At 47.5% G+C, this 14,289-nt stretch overlaps 1 pseudogene; it reads right to left on the reverse strand.

Moving 5' to 3' along the window:
• LOC112078080 (peptidase inhibitor 15-A-like) overlaps positions 1 to 9,330 on the reverse strand; it is a 21,523-nt pseudogene extending 12,193 nt beyond the window's left edge.
• Between the last annotated feature and the right edge of the window lie 4,959 nt (positions 9,331 to 14,289).

The raw sequence follows: 14,289 nt of genomic DNA on the forward strand, positions 1-14,289 counted from the left end.
CAGGATTCCTACACCCTCCCCCCGGACATCCTGAACCTTAACCTTTAAGGGTCAGAGGTCAGAGTGACTCACCGTCCGGTCCTGACAGAGAGGTTCTGGCCCAGGAACCTGAGGAGGTGTCGAGGTCCGTGCTCCCACAGACACGCGTGGGCCCAGTCCTCCGCTTTTTAGACAGGGTCTCGTCCCACGTCTACCACACACACGTAGAAACACGCACACACACACACACACACACACCACAACACACACACACACACACACACACACACAACACACACACACACACACACATCACACCGACAACACACACACACACACACACACACACACACACACACACACACACACACAACACACACACCTACATTGAACACAGCCAAGAACATGAAGAACATGTAGGTCTTGATGACTAAGTGGAATGACGTTAATGTCGGTCTACAATCCATGTTCCCATGCTAAAACGTCTATCTTAAACCATGTTCCCATACTAAAAAGCATCTCTAATCCATGTCCCCAAACTAAAGGTTGTATATTTGTAGATTGACATGTATTAAGGCCCTAGAGAAATGTTTCCCTGAACGTTGTAATGAATCATCTGTGAGCATGGAGCAGCAGTGTAACGCCTTTTCCTTTCTGTTTTCACAAAGAAAACAAAAGCCGCCTTTCGGCTCTTAGAAAAAGAAAAAAGAAATTCTCTTCCAGCTCTTCATTAGTCTCTTTAACGATGTTATCATAACGCGAGACTATTCTGTCGCGTTCCCAGTACTCCAACGCAACCATGTTCCGTGAGTTATGATGCAACAATGCAACGTGGTATCTTCATTTATCCAACAGTACCGTTGGAACGGAGCACAGAGCCAAGTAGAATTGGATCAGGGTTTGGTACGAGAGACAACCTCCTAGATCGTTTTGCAGGCTGCTCTCTCATGTGGTTCCAAAATTCAGAATGTTGTATTAGAGAATGTAAAAAACTTCCGCTCAACGATTCCATCGTCGTTTCCTATGCTGGCTATGCAACTGCGGTCTTTTTGCTGACGATACACTGCCATAGAGTGTTTTTTGTAGCTAGAGGTCTTTTACAGTAACATCTTTTGGGAACAATGCACTCGTCACTGTGTATAGAATACAAAAAATAACCTCCTATTCTCATACCACCATAATCCACTTTAAAAACATAATCCTATCTTCCTAACTGGACATTTCCATGAAATACAACCAGCTATCAGCTACCGGCTATCGTGTGTTTAAAACCCAATCATCATTCATTCAGAGCTACACCAAACCAAACCCATTACATCACTACAGGACATCTTGGATACCAAATAGCACCCTATTCCCTATGTAGTGCACTACTTTTGATTAGGGGCACCCTATGACTTGGTCAAAAGTAGTGCACATATATAGGGAATAGGGTGCTCTAGTAGTGCACATATATGCAGTGGAATGATGAGGTGCCGTGTGGAACGTGGTGGGGGAGTGTAGTTCAGAGCAGGATGTTCAGTGACAAAGTCTCTTCTGACCCAGCTGTTGACCACATTGCAGGGTCCAGGACCACCTAGAGGCTTGGGTGGAAGTGCCCGGGGGGAGGGGGGGAACGTAGAGGTGCTCTTCAGTTATAGAAGCTAGTAGTACCTCATAAAGACTAGACTAATGGGTTCATTTGGACAAGGTTCTGTCCTAAATGAAATACAATGGGCCTGGTCAAAAGTAGTGCACTACATATAGGGAATAGGGTGCCATAGGGCCCTGGTCAAAAGTAGTGCACTACATATAGAATAGGGTGCCATAGGGCCCTGGTCAAAAGTAGTGCACTACATATAGGGAATAGGGTGCCATAGGGCCCTGGTCAAAAGTAGTTGCACTACATATAGGAATGAGGTGCCAAGGTGCAAGGCCCTGGTCAAAAGTAGTGCACTACATATAGGGAATAGGGTGCCATAGGGCCCTGGTCAAAAGTAGTCACTATATAGGGAATAGGGTGCCATAGGCCCTGGTCAAAAGTAGTGCACTAATATAGGGTGCATGTGGAACAATTGCACTCACATCAGGCATCAATCTAGAGTCACCAGTCACCATGACGACAGCTTCTTTCACTAAGCAACACACATTTATCATTCAATGGTTTGAGTAACTTCGTCCAGTAGGCCAACAGTGTAAAGTCTCAGTTATAATAACGCTTACCACTGATGTTACAATAGGGATTATCAATACAAACACTCAATATCAATATACACAATCACAAGAGCAAGTGAAGGCATGAAGTCAGAAAACAGAATGGTATTCGTCATTAATCAATGAGCAATGGATTGATAAAGTTGAAGATAAATCACTTACCATGTACTCCATATTGGAAGCCGGAGGGAAAACTTTCCCTCTTACTTTATGTTATAATCGAGAATGACAAGCATGTCGTTTGGAAATATAACGCTTCTTCCTGCGTCAGAATGATATTCCTCGTTGTCTTGCTTCTCCATAGCTGAACGCCTGAGCCAAAGATCGGTGAAATTGTGGCTGGCAGCGTCGAGGACACGCTGGAGAGTTCGCTGCCAATACACTTGGCTCCGCAAGATGAACACAGCAGCAGAAAGTCGAGGGCAATGTGGCGAGCATCATGTCTGCTTCTTTTTCTGACTCACAAGGCTGTATGCGAAGTACTGGATTTAATCTGAAATGAAATCAATTAAAATCCGAGGACATTAGATAAGTGATATTTTACCCGGGCGCCAACTAGAGTGGGCCAAGACTTAAAATGTCCATGCGTAAATAGATTGAATAACATCAGTATAAATTGTTTTCATCCCACGCAAGTATGTAACCCATAAAATTGTAGTTGTGATATCAAATTGAGAAAATGTCTATGGGGAAGGAAAAAACTGCAAAGATTCCCCCAAAAAATGTCAAAGAGGCATGCAGTAGAGAAATATCGCATGTACATGTCAACAGAAATAAACTGTGGAATCTTGGAACATCCTACCTTCTACTTTCAGTCTATCTTGTACCTGCGTTGCAGGCGACACTCTTCACAACCTTCCAGTTAGAATAGTGACAGGAGAGAGAGAGGAGAGAGAGAGAGAGTGATCTCAGTCCAGCAGTAGCCTAGACTAGTCAAACTATAAGAGGACTTCGGCTGCCTTCTGCGCGCCGGGTTATATATCAACAGCCGTAGATGCAGGAAGTACGCCGGGTCCGAAGTGTGCTGACTGATCCCCTCCCTTTCACCTGAAAACAACAAACATATTTGGAGAGAGATGTATGTTTTATCTCACTCCTGCAGAAGAGAGCTTGCTGCAACTTAATCACGAACATCTGCTTTACGTTGCGCAGCTGGACAAAGTGAAGAAGGAAATATACATATAGAATAGGCCAGCGTAAATCTATATATTCAGGTTCCAGATCAGACGGTTGCCGTGGAAGGGAGGTGGGTTATATTGACGGTCATCATAGGGGCAAGCCACTTGTACATATATGAACTGGAGAAGACTGAGAACATAAATCGTAAACAGTATGCAAAGATAGAGTTTTCATTTTCTTTACAGAGCGAATTAACAGGAAGAACACTTGAGTCCTCCGTGTGATACCGAACCTCGCTCTTTAGCAGTTAAGCAAGGGCATTGTCTACAAGCTGAGCAGTTTACCAACTGGACCCCGGATTCATTCCATGAAGAACGCTGATGAATGAATAAGTGATTTGCGATGAGAGTAAATATACCTTAATATTATAGCAGCAATGAGGAATTAAGCCTGTGTTAAGCTTTAAGATGTGACAGGGCTTTATTGGTGGTACCACATCTGTTTTAAGTGCCAGAAAGGAGGCCAAGGAAAACGTGGTGTTTATAAAGGTCTCAATTAGCTGCTTATACATGAGTATTGCTAAATTCCTATGGTTAAAGTACTCTAGATGTCAGAGCCGATGACCAGTGATTTCCACATCCCTAAAGGAATCCAATGTGATTACGTGTAGCGTTACGGTGCAGGGCATTTGAGAACAGAACGCAGGTCGATGGTGGTGAAATGCAACGCCTTGAGCGCATTGGTCGCCAACAGGATTAGCATCCCGTTCTTGGAGTACGTAATTGTTATGGACTCATATAGCAAGGCTCGCTACGAGCTAACCCCTCCGAAAGGGAAGGGCAGATCTGGGTCTCGCTGCTCGTTTCGATGGCATCAACCTTCCGCCAAGATCCCGACTTCTGACACCGGCGTTAGTAGCTAACGGCGTGGGGAATCGCTACCCGGATCGGCTAAGGTGAAAGGCAAATACCCTACTGCATCATGCCAGTGTAATAGCTTCCTGTTTGTGGTAAGCATAAGGTCAACTGCATATTGCTTTGAGGATGTGTCAGGTTGTTGATGTGGGCCATGAGGGTCCTGGTTTGAACCAGGTAGTGGGAGATAGGAAAGGGACGGAGCAAAACGTGTACTGCCAATAGGGTTAAACCCACTCCTGCTGGGAAATCTGTATACATGCTGCATTAGATGGACGATCGCTACACGGTAAAGAACTAAGGCCCTTATTCAGCCGTTGTGTCGAGTGGTCTAACGGCACTGCATCTTCATTGTTTAAATGATTGAAACATCAAGGGTCCAGAACATATAGCAGCGTAAACACGAGGACGCGTCATCCACACAGGTCTGTTGTCTGGCTGAGGTGGAGTTGAATATGCAACAGAGTTTTCTGGGTCCGAGGCTGCTTTGGGGTTGAGTGATTTCCAACAGAAGCTTTCTGAGCTCTGGCTGAGGTGAGATGACATCCAACAGGTTACTGTTCTGGCTGGGGGTGAGTGATATCAACAGGTTTCTGGCTGGCTGAGGGAGTGACATCCAACAGGTTTCTGGTCTGCGCTTGGGGTGAGTGCGATATCCAACAGGTTTCCTGGTTCTGGCTGGGTGATTGACTGCCAACAGGTTTTCTGGCTCTGGCTGGGGGGTGAGTAACATCCAACAGGTTTCTGGCGTGTGGAAGGACTGCACAGGTTTCTGTCTGGCTGGGGTGAGTGACATCCAACAGGTTCTGGTCTGCTGGGTGCAGTGACATTCAAAAGTTTTCTGGTCTGGCTGGGGTGGAGTGAGCATTCCAACCAGTTTCTGGGCTGCGGCTCCGGGGTGAGTGATTCCAAGCAGGTTTCTGTCCTGGCTGAGGGTGAGTGACACTCCAACAGGTATTCTGGTCCTGGCGGGTGTGCAATGTGACTGACCCAACATGTTTCTGGTTCTGGCTGGGGTAGAGGACATCCAACAGAGTATCTGTGGGTTGAGTGCACTGTGCAACGCGTTTCTCTGTCTGGGCGGGGTGAGTGTAATCAACAGGTTCTGTCTGCTGGCCGCTCTGCTGGGTCGATAGTGACATCCAACAGGTTTCTGGTCTGGTGGGTGGGTGAGTGACATCAACAGATTCTGGGGTGAGTGACATCCCAAACAAGGTCCTGGTCTGGCCTGGGGTGAGTGACATCCAACAGGTTTCTCTGGTTCTGGCTGAGAGTGAGTGAGATCCAACAGCCTTTCTGTGGCCTGGCTGGGGGTGTAGTGAACCGACTCCCACACAGCCTTCTGGTCTGGCTGATCTTATCTGAGAGTGATAATCAAGCAGGTTCTCTGGTCTGGCTGAGGTGAGTAATATCGCGAAACAGGGTTTCTGGTCTGGATCGAGCTGTGGAGTGAATATTCCACAGCGTTTCGTTGGGGGTGAGTACGATCCAACAGGTTTCGATGTCTGGCTGGCGGTGAGGTGAACTGCCAGTCAGTTTCTGGTCCTGGGCTGGAGGTGTATTTACATCCAACAGGTTTCATGGTCTCGTGCTGGGAGGTCATTATGAGGGATGACATTCCAACAGGTTTCTGGTGTCTGTGCTGAGGGTGAGTGATAATCCAAACAAGGTTTCTGGCTCTGGCTGGTGAGTGAATCCAACGGTTTCTGCTGGCATGAGTGACATCCAACAAGTCCTCTCCTGGTCACTGGCCTCTTGTGAATTGTAGTTCCAGTCGGTGGCATTAGGCAGTCCAACAGATTTCTGGTGGCTGGCATGAGGAATTCTGGCAGTGTTGCATGTAAACCAATCACTCCAATGGGTTTCTGTAGTCGGCGTGGAGTAAGTCTGGCGGTTGGTTATATCATTAAGTAGACGACTTCCACAGATTTATTTTCAGATGACAGGTGGGTTGGAAATAGTGACATCCCACAGTTTCTTCCTCGGTCTGCCGCTTTTGCTTGAGTGGAGGATATCCAACAGGTTTCTTGGGCCTGGCTGCAGGTCGAAGTACATCAACAGGATCTGGTCTCGTCCTCGAGTGTGGGTGATTTGATTTTGCTCGAACACGGATTTCTGTCGGGTCTGACTAAAGGTTGTTATATTGTAGATTGACATGTATTAAGGCCCTGAGAAATGGTTTCCCTGAACGTTGTAATGAATCATCTGTGAGCATGAGCAGCAGTGTAACGCGTTTTCCTTTCTGTTTTCACAAAGAAAACAAAAGCCGCCTMTCGGCTTCWTAGAAAAAGAAAAAWGAAWTTCTCTTCCAGCTCTTCATTAGTCTCTTTAACGATGTTTCATTAACGCGAGACTATTCTGCTGCGTTCCCAGTACTCCAACGCAACCATGTTCCGTGAGTTATGATGCAACAATGCAACGTGGTATCTTCATTTATCCAACAGTACCGTTGGAACGGAGCACAGAGCCAATGTAGAATTGGATCAGGGTTTGGMACGAGAGACAACCTCCTAGATCGTTTTGCAGGCTGCTCTCTCATGTGGTTCCAAAATTCAGAATGTTGTATTAGAGAATGTAAAGAAACTTCCGCTCAACGATTCCATCGTCGTTTCCTATGCTGGCTATGCAACTGGCCTGTTCTGAGCGATACACTGCCAATAGTTGTTTTTTTGTAGCTAGAGTCTTTTACAGTAACATCTTTTGGGAACAATGCACTCGTCACTGTGTATAGAATACAAAAATAACCTCCTATTCTCATAACCACCATAATCCACTTTAAAAAACATAATCCTATCTTCCTAACTGGACATTGTCCATGAAATACAACCAGCTATCAGCTACCGGCTATCGTGTGTTTAAACCCATTCATCATTCATTCATGAGCTACACCAAACCAAACCCATTACATCACTACATGGACACTTGGATACCAAATAGCACCCTATTCCCTATGTAGTGCACTACTTTTGATTAGGGGCACCCTATGACTTTGGTCAAAAGTAGTGCACTATATAGGGAATAGGGTGCTCTAGTAGTGCACTATATAGGGAATAGGGTGCCGTGTGGAACGTGGTGGGAGTGTAGTTCAGAGCAGGATGTTCAGTGACAAATGTCTCTTCTGACCCAGCTGTTGACCACATTGCAGGGTCCAGGACCACCTAGAGGCTTGGTGGAAGTGCCCGGGGGGAGGGGGGGAACGTAGAGGTGCTCTTCAGTTATAGAAGCTAGTAGTACCTCATAAAGACTAGACTAATGGGTTCATTTGGACCAAGGTTCTGTCCTAAATGAAATACAATGGGCCCTGGTCAAAAGTAGTGCACTACATATAGGGAATAGGGTGCCATAGGGCCCTGGTCAAAAGTAGTGCACTACATATAGGGAATAGGGTNATAGGGAATAGGGTGCCATAGGGCCCTGGTCAAAAGTAGTGCACTACATATAGGGAATAGGGTGCCATAGGGCCCTGGTCAAAAGTAGTGCACTATATAGGGAATAGGGTGCCATAGGGCCCTGGTCAAAAGTAGTGCACTACATATAGGGTGTCATGTGGAACAATTGCACTCACATCAGGCATCAATCTAGAGTCACCAGTCACCATGACGACAGCTTCTTTCACTAAGCAACACACATTTATCATTCAATGGTTTGAGTAACTTGTCCAGTAGGCCAACAGTGTAAAGTCTAGTTTATAATAACGCTTACCACTGATGTTACCAATAGGGGGATTATCAATACAAACACGTCAATATCAATATACACAATCACAAGAGCAAGTGAAGGCAMGGAAGTCAGGAAAACAGAATGGTATTTCGTCATTAATCAATGAGCAATGGATTGATAAAGTTGGAAGATAAATCACTTACCATGTACTCCATATTGGAAGCCGGAGGGAAAACTTTCCCTCTTACTTTATTGTGATAATCGAGAATGACAAGCATGTCGTTTTGGGAAATATAACGCTTCTTCCTGGTCAGAATGATATTCTCGTTGTCTGCTTCTCCATAGCTGAACGCTGAGCCAAGATCGGTGAAATTGGTGGCTGGCAGCGTCGAGGACACGCTGGGAGAGTTCGCTGCCAATACACTTGCTCCGCAAGATATGCACAGCAGCAGAAAGTCTATGGCAATGTGCGGAGCATTCATGTCTGCTTCTTTTTCTGATTTCACAAAGGCTGTATGCGAAGTCTGGATTTAATCTGAAATGAAATCAATAAAAATCCGAGACATTAGATAAGTATATTTTTACGGTGTGCCAACTAGAGTGGGCCAAGACTTAAAATGTTCCATGCGTAAAATTGAATAACATCAGTATAAATTGTTTTCATCCCACGCAAGTATGTAACCTAAAATAGTGTGATATTTCAAATTGAGAAAATGTCTATGGGGGAAAAAACTGCAAAGATTCCCCCAAAAAATGTCAAAGAGGCATGCAGTAGAGAAATATCGGTGTCAACAGAAGAAATAAAATCTGTGGAATCTTGGAACGATCCTACCTTCTACTTTCAGTCGTATCTTGTACCTGCGTTGCCAGGCGACACTCTTCCAACCTTCCAGTTAGAATAGTGGACAGGAGAGAGAGAGAGAGAGAGAGAGATAGAGAGAGAGATGATGCTCAGTTCCAGCAGTAGCCTAGACTAGTCAAACTATAAGAGGACTTCGGCTGCCGTTCTGCGCGCCGGGTTTATATATCACAGCGGTAGATGCAGGAAGTACGCCGGTCCGAAGGTGTGCTGACTGAGTCCCCTCCCTTTCACCTGAAAACAAAACATKATTTGGAGAGAGATGTTATGTTTTATCACCTTCCTGGCAGAGAGAGCTTGCTTCAACTTAATCACGAACATCTGCTTTACGTTTGCGCAGCTGGACAAAGTGAAGAAGAAAATACATGATGAAATAGGCACATAATCTCGTAATTCAGGTCAGATAGAGGTTGGGGAAGGGAGGTGGGTTTATTGCGGTCATCAGGCAACATTTACTATATGATGAGAAACTGGCTAAAGAAACATATAAGGTTTCATTTTTTTACAGAGCGATTTACAGGAAGAAATGAGTCCCTCCGTGTGAACCGAACACCCAGCCCTTAGCGTTGCAAGCGCATTGCTCTACCAACTGAGCCACACGGGTTCATTCCATGAAGAAACGTGATGAATGAAATTGATTTTGCATGAGAGTAATACCAATATTATAGAGCAATGAGGATTAAAGCTTGTTCTTAGATGTGACAGGCTTTATTGGTGGTATACCAACATCGTTTTAAGTGCCAGAAAGAGGCCAAGGAACAACGTGTTTTATAAGATTCATTATTAGCTGCATACATGTAGTATGCTAAATTCCATGGTTAAAAGTATTGCAGATGTCTACAGCCTGATATTCCACCCTAAAGAATCCCAATGATAGTGTAGCGTTACGGCAGGGCATGGAAGCAAACGCAGGTCGATGGTGTGAAAGGAAAACGCCTTACGCATTGCGCCAACAGGATTAGCCCACTTGGTCGTAATTGTATGACTCATATAGCAAGGCTCGCTACACTAACCCCTCCGAACGGGAAGGCTGTCCTCCGAACGGGAAGGCTGTCCTCGGAACGGGAAGGCTGTGCGTTTCGATGGCATCATACTTCCGCAATCCCACTTCTGACACCGGTGTAGCTAACGGCGTGGCAGGGAATTGCTACCCGGGTCGCTGGTGTGAAAGGCAAATACCCTACGCATCATGCCAGTGTAATGCTTTTGTGGAAGATAGGTAACGATGCTTTGAGGGTGTCAGTTGTTGATGTGTGCAGAGGGTCCCTGGTTCGAACCCAGGTAGGGGAGAAGAGAGGGACGGAAGCAAAACTGTTACMCCAATAGGGTTAACCCACTTGCTGGGAATTGTAACATGGCTCATATAGTGACGATCGCTACACTGTAAAGAAAATGGCCCTTATTCTACCTGTGTCGGAGTGGTCTAAGGCACTGCATCTCATTGTTTAAATGATTGAACCCATCAAGTGGTCAGAACATAAGAGCGTAAACACGAGGAGGTCATCCAACAGGTTTCTGGTCTGGCTGAGGTGAGTGATATCCAACAGGTTTCTGGTCTGGCTGGGGTGAGTGATCTTCGAGAGAGAGAAGAGAGGAGACAGAGAGACAAGGGATAAGAGAGAGAAGAAGACAAGCTAAAGAAGGGAACGAGAGAGAGAGAGGGAGAGCATAGAGAGACAGACCTAAAGAACGGGAACGAGAGAGAAGGGAGAGAGAGAGACGAGAGTAGGGAAAGAAAAAGTTGTTCCTGCGTCACGTTGCTTTAATTTATTCAGCAGCTGCCAGAGAAATTGACCTGTCACGGGTTTTCTTAACTTGGCTCAGAGCTCCTTGGACCCAAACATGAACAAGTGTAATCTTTCAAGTATATAGAATGAATACGCAAAGAAACCAAAGGACAGGGATCTGACAACCACCCCAGCCAGACAGAAACCTGTTGGATATCCAGCACCTCAGCCAGACCAGAACCTGTTTGAAATCACTCCACCCCAGCAGACCAGAAACTGTTGGATATCACTCACCTCATGCCGACCAGAACCTGTTGGAAATCACTACCCAAGCAGACCAAAACGTGTAGGATGTCACTCACCTCAGCCAGACCAGAACAACCTGTTGGAAATCAACCACCCCAGCCAGAACCAGAAACCGTTGATATTCCCACCACCCCAGCCAGACCAGAAACCTGTGGATATCACTCACCCAGCCAGACCAGAAACCTGTTTGGTATGTCACTCACCCCAGCCAGGACCAGAAACCCGTTGGATATCACTCACCCCAGCCAGACCAGAAAACCTGTTGATATCACTCCACCCAGCAACCAGAAACCTTTTGGCAGTCACTCACCCCAGCCAGACCAGAAACCTGTTGGATATCACTCACCCCAGCCAGACCAGAAACTGTGGCAGTCACTCCACACCAGCCAGACCAGAAACCTGTTGGATATCACTCACCCCAGCCAGACCAGAAAACCTGTTGGATGTCACTCACCCCCCAGACCAGAAAAAACCTTGCATCACTCACCCACCAGACAGAAACCTGTTAAATCACTCACCCCAGCCGACAAAAAACCTGTTGATGTCACTCACCCCAGCCAGACAGAACCTGTTGGATATCACTCACCCCAGGCCAGACCAAAACCTTTGGATGTCACTCAGCCCCAGCGCAGACCAGAAACCTGATTGGATGTCACTCACCCCAGCCAGACCAGAAACCTGTTGGATAGCACTCACCCCAGCCAGACCAGAAACCTGTGGATGTCACTCACCCCCAGAAACCTGTTGGATTCACCACCCCAGAAACCTGTTGGATGCACTCACCTCAAGCCAGACCAGAAACCGTTGGAATCACTCCCTCGCCAGACCGAAACCTGTTGGATGTCACTCACCTCAGCCAACCAGAACCTGTGGATATCACTCACCCCAGCCAGACCAAAACCTGTTGGAATTCACTACCCAAACCTGATCATCACCTCAGCAGACCAAAACTTGAACCCCCACCAGCCAAACCTGTTGGAAATCACTACCCCAGCACAAGACCAGAAACCTGTTGGATATCACTCAACCCTCAGCCAGACCAGAAACCTGTTGCGAAATCACTCACCCGCAGCCAGACCAGAAACCCTGTTGGATATCACTCAACCTCAGCCCAGACCAGAAACCTGTTGGAATCATCCCCCATCAGACCAGAAACCTGTTGGATGTCCACTCACCCAACCAGACCAAACCTGTTGGATATCACTCACCCCAGCCAGACCAGAAACCTGTTGGATGTCACTCACCCCAGCCAGACCAGAAAACCTGTTGGTCACACTCACCCCAGCCAGACCAAACCTGTGGATATCACTCACCGGCAGACGTATCAGTCACTCAGCCCCAGCCAGACCCAGAAAACCTGTTGGATACTCACTCAGCCGGAATCCTCACCCCAGCCCGACCAGAAAAACCTGTTGGCATCACTCACCCAGCCAGACCCAGAAACCTGTTGGAAATTCACTCACCCCAGCCAGACCAGAAACCTGGTGGATTGGTTCACTCACCCCAGCCAGACCAGAAACCGGTTGGCAGTCACTCACCCCAGCCCAGACCAGGAAACCTGTTGATATCACTCACCCCAGACCAGGACCAGAAACCGTGTGGACGTCACTCACCCCACACCAGACCAGAAAACCTGTTGCGTCCTCCCCCGCACGTTGATATCACTCCACCCCAGCCAGACCTAAGAAACCTACGATGTGGAGTCACTCACCCAGCCAGACGAACTGTAGAAACCCAGAAACCTGTGTGGATTCCACCACCCAGGCCAGACCAGAAACCTGTGGATGTTCACTACACCTCAGCCAGACCAGAAAACCTTGGTGAACATCACTTCACCCCCAGCCAGACAGAAACCTGTTGGATGATCACTTACCCACAGTCCAGACCAGAAACCTGTTGGATGTCACTCACCCCAGCCAGACCAGAAACCTGTTGATATCACTCGCCCCAGCCAGACCAGAACCTGTTGGATGTCACTCCACCCCAGCCAGACCAGAAACCTGTTGGATATCACCTCACCCCAGGAAACCTGTTGGATGTCACTCACCCAGAAAACCTGTGGGATTCACTCCCTCCCAACCAGAAAACCTGTTGGAAATCACTCACCTCAGGCCAGACCAGAAACCTGTTGGATTCACTCACCTCAGCCAGACCAGAAACCTGTTGGATATCACTCACCCCAGCCAGACCAGAAACCTTTGATTCACCACCCCAGAAACTGTTGGATGTCACTCACCCCAGCCAGACCAGAAACCTGTTGGATATCACTCACCTCAGCCAGACCAGAAACCTGTTGGAAATCCACGTCACCCCAGCCAGACCAGAAACCTGTTTGAGCACTCACCCAGCCAGACCAGAAACCTGGTTGGGAATCACTCACCCCAGCCAGACCAGAAACCTGTTGGATATCACTCACCCCAGCCAGACCAGAAAAAACCTGTTGGATATCACTCACCCCAAGCCGAGACCAGAAAACCTGTTGGAGTCACTCACCCCAGCCAGACCAGAAACCTGTTGGATATCACTCACCCCAGCCAGACCAAAACCTTGTTGGATACACTTCACCCCAGCCAGACAAACCTTGTGCAGTCACTCACCCCAGCCAGACCAGAAACCTGTTGGATATCACTCACCCCAGCCAGACCAGAAACCTGTTTGGCAGTCACTCAACCCCAGCCAGACCAGAAACCTGATTGGATGTCACTCACCCCAAGCCAGGACCAGAAAACCTGTTGATTCACTCCCCCAGCCAGACCAAACCTGTTGGATATATCACTCACCCCAGCCAGACCAGAAACCTGTTGGATATCACTCACCCCAGCCAGACCAGAAACCTGTTGGATGTCCACTCACCCCAGCCAGACCAAAACCTGTGGATGTCACTCACCCCAGGCCAGACCAGAAACCTGTTTGGATGTCCACTCACCTCTAGCCAGACCCAGAAACCTTTGGAAATCACTCACCTCAGCCAGACCAGAAAACCGGTTGGATGTCACTCACCTCAGCCAGACCAGAAAACCTGTTGGATTATCACTCACCCCAGCCAGACCTAGAACCTGTGGATGTCACTCACCCCAGAAAACCTGTTGGATGTCACTCACCCCAGCCAGACCAGAAACCTGGTTGGATATCACTTCACCCCAGCCAGACCAGAATCTGTGTGATGTCACTCACCTCAGCCAGACCAGAAACCTGTTGGATGTCACTCACCCCAGCCAGACCAGAAAACCTGTTGGATTCACTTCACCTCAGCCAGACCAGGAAACCTGTTGGATTCACTCACCCCAGCCAGACCAGAAACCTGTTAGGATGTCACTCACCCAGCCAGACCAAAACCTGTTGGCATCACTCACCCCAGCCAGACCAGAAACCTGTTGGATTGTCCTCACCCCAGAAACCTGTTGGATATCACTCACCTCAGCCAGTACCAGAAACCTGTTGGATATCACTCACCTCAGCCAGACCAGACCAGAAACCTGTTGGATATCACTCACCTAACAGACCAAGACCAGAGAAGAACTGTTGGATGTCA

The sequence above is a fragment of the Salvelinus sp. IW2-2015 genome, unplaced genomic scaffold (genome assembly GCF_002910315.2).
Source record: "Salvelinus sp. IW2-2015 unplaced genomic scaffold, ASM291031v2 Un_scaffold5233, whole genome shotgun sequence".
Taxonomy (NCBI): domain Eukaryota; kingdom Metazoa; phylum Chordata; class Actinopteri; order Salmoniformes; family Salmonidae; genus Salvelinus; species Salvelinus sp. IW2-2015.